General features: G+C 30.1%; 1 long non-coding RNA gene across 1 annotated transcript; it reads right to left on the reverse strand.

Annotated features, from left to right (window-relative positions):
- Positions 1 to 1,203: 1,203 nt before the first annotated feature.
- LOC148547513 (uncharacterized) lies at positions 1,204 to 2,811 on the reverse strand. The gene is made up of 2 exons (XR_015896711.1): positions 2,525 to 2,811; positions 1,204 to 2,421 (listed from the first exon to the last, which is right to left on the reverse strand). It is a non-coding gene; the product is annotated as an uncharacterized LOC148547513 (long non-coding RNA).
- Positions 2,812 to 3,514: the final 703 nt, after the last annotated feature.

Consider the following 3,514-nt stretch of genomic DNA (forward strand, 5'->3'; position numbering starts at 1 on the left):
CCCGCCCCTACCCGCCCCGTTGCCACCCCTACAATTGCATGCTAAAAGTTTGGATTATTGATATTATTAATATTTTTTATTATTTTCAATTTTTTTAAAAAAAATACAGATACGTGAAACATCATCTCGTTTATACTGTAAACGAGATATGGCAAGGAAATTTAAATCGGTAAATTCTCGTAAAAATATTTATTTCGATAAATATTATATTTATTTTATTTATTAAAATAAAAAATCCCTCCAAACTCCTCCTGCTTCTTCATCATCTTCTTCTTTTTCTTTTTCTTCTTCTTTTCTTATTCGTCTTCTCTTATTTTATCTTTTCATGATTCTTCTTGTTTTACTTTTTTAACAAGAATAAAAACAAGAAAAAAATCAAACAAAGCAAAAAAAAAAAAAAAAAACACATAATACTGCAAAATAACTAGAAAGAGGAGAAGGAAAAAAGAAACGCAACAATAAAAAAAAGACGATGAGAAAGAAATACTCAAAGAAGAGAAAGAAATGCAAAAAAAAAAGGAGGCCACTCAGATAAAGACGTCTAAAATATCCTTTTTTAAAGATGTTTTCATGTTGTGCTTTAATTGGTTTTTGTATAATTTATTCGGTGTTCCTCATCACATATTATTAAATTCCTCAAAAGATTTTCTTTCCAAAAACAATAAAAAATATTTAATTTAGATTAAAACAAAAAAAGATAATAGATTAACTATTAGATTTTTTTAAAAAAATTATTTATATAAAAAAATATATCACATTCATCAAAATATATATATATATATATAAAACAAGCTCTTAAAATTTTTATAAATAAAAAAATAATTAATTTTTATTCGTATAATATATAAAACAATTACTATATTATTATTATATTATAGATCAAAATTTACTAATTAATTTTTTTTATTTTTAATATAAACATTAGAAATAAATAAATTTTTTATAACAAGATGTAATGTAACAAAATATATATAATATTAATTAATTTTTAAAAAATTCTAAAAAGATGATTTTTTCTAATAAAGTGTTATTAAAAAATTAACATTATAAAAATTAATTTTAACCAATATGATATAATAGGTTATTAAATATATTTAATACAAAACACATTGAATATAAATTTTTATTGAGTTTAAATTTTAAATAATTTCTAATTAAATTTCGAATATTTTTATTTTAAAGAGTTAGAATATTTTAACATCATTTTTTTCGTATCTTTAATTTTTAATTGAGTCTTTGATTTTTTAAATTATAAACCTTATTTATAATTAAGAGTAATGTTTTAACACCACCAATTAATCACACATATAAAAATACAAGAACAATTCTATTGTCATAATTATAATCTAACTTTATAAGCAATACAATATGTAACACCCCAACTTTAAATTCACTAAAAATTCAATTCTCATCCATTGCTTTTTAAAAGTTCATGTACTTAAACAAGACTCTTCCAGATTTCTAGAAAACTAAATTTTAGACTATTACCATGTCACATGTAAAAGTTATGAGGTTAGGAACACAGCCCCGCCTTATACAAATCTGTTTTCAAAATCCAGCAAGCAACTCTTACTTTTTGCAACATATCTAATTGGTTAAAAAGATTTTTGACACGAAATTTAAACTGAATATTTTAGACACATAAATCTTGAGACTGCCGTTGGTTTCAGCCTAATTACTCATCAGAATTATAAGTTAAGTGAGTTGGAAGTTGGTGCTTCTGCAGTAAAGAAACAGAATTTTCTGCTGAAACCATCAATCTTCAAAAAATCATTTCTCCCAATCCACTTATCAATTAATTCTAAAATTTTTACGAGATATTAAAAACACATTAAAGTTTCATAGAAAAATAATTTCATAAAAAATTATGATCTGGAATACTCCCAGAAATTCATTCATTCTGCTGCCAATTATGCAGAAATTGCAGAAATTCTGCATAATGCACTTCCAACAACCTCACATGCCAAATCTTATGTTCAAGCCTAAAATTCATCTAAAACCATAGTTTTACCTTTCTTTTGACTAACTAAAGTTTCTAGCATGGTCAGCATAGCTCTAAGAGGTTATACTCATTAATTTACCCCTTTTTACAAACACACATTCATAACTCAAATTCACTTTTCTGCATTTTTTTCAAACATAACAATTCATATAACCTAACCATCATTCAAACACATACTAGAGCCTCCTTTATCATCAATCAAGCATATAACAGTTTATCTCTTCTCATCACAAGTACAGCCACAAGAATAGTAATCTATTTGTCCTAACCCTTACCTCTTTTAAAGTTGGAAATTCTATTTTTACTTCTTTCCGAAATCAGAACCCTAAGCGTATGGAGTTGGAGCTTTGGCCTCTCTTTCAAGAACGAATGGCCGACCTCATCTCAAGCAAGGGAAGAGTTCTTGCCTACGGTCACTACTGTTCTAGCAAGAATTGAAATTAGAATGGCAGAGGTGGAATAAAAGGGAAAAACAGAATTTGAATCTGAAGAAGAGGAAGAAGGAGAGTTGCTAGTTCTCACCCAACAAAGAAGCTTCGAAGATTCAGAGTGATGAGAGGTGGGGTGCCTTCCTTCTTTCTGTGGATGGCTTCTTCCTTCCCCTTCAGTTTCGTTTTGCTTCCCATCTCTGTTCTTCTCCTTCGTTGTGCGTGTTTTGGTTCAAAGAAAATAAGAAGCACTATTAACAAGAGATAGAAGAAAAGGAAGTGGGTGAGGCGGTGCATAAGGCTTCGTGGCTTCTCCTCACCTCAACAAAGCATCAATGCATGCTTGAAGAGGTGTGACCATGGTTCCAAACGGCGCTGAGAGGAGAAGTGATCAGGGTTAGATTTGTGTAGGGAAAGTTTGGTTCGGTTGAACCGGGAAAAGGAAAAGAAAACCGTGCTTTTGAAAAAGAGGAAGGAAAAACCGAGTTAATGGTTGGTAACACTTTTAGGCTAATTTCTCAACTAATTCATTGTCTACGCTTTATATTTTCATATATCTAATCCTATGCGCGCCAGCGAAAGCTGTAAGGAATCAGAAATCATAGGCCTCATGGGATAGGGTGGTTACATTCTACCCCCCTAAAAAAAAATTTTGTCCTCAAAATTCCGTTACCTCGAGTGTGGGGATCGGTTTTGGTAGTATTTCCCGCATCCAAGACAAACACTTTTCCTGACTGTTTGATGAGCGGATAATTTATACGCTTTTTGGCATTGTTTTTAGTATGTTTTTAGTAGGATCTAGTTACTTTTAGGGATGTTTTCATTAGTTTTTATGTTAAATTCACATTTTTGGACTTTACTATGAGTTTGTGTGTTTTTCTGTGATTTCAGGTATTTTCTGGCTGAAATTGAGGGACTTGAGCAGAAATCAGATTCAGAGGTTGAAGAAGGACTGCTGATGCTGTTGGATTCTGACCTCCCTGCACTCAAAGTGGATTTTCTGGAGCTACAGAATTCTAAATGGCGCGCTTCCAATTGCGTTGGAAAGTAGATATCCAGGGCTTTCCAGCAATGTATAATAGTC

Source organism: Arachis ipaensis, chromosome B8 (genome assembly GCF_059453495.1).
Source record: "Arachis ipaensis isolate K30076 ecotype BB chromosome B8, ASM5945349v1, whole genome shotgun sequence".
NCBI lineage: Eukaryota > Viridiplantae > Streptophyta > Magnoliopsida > Fabales > Fabaceae > Arachis > Arachis ipaensis.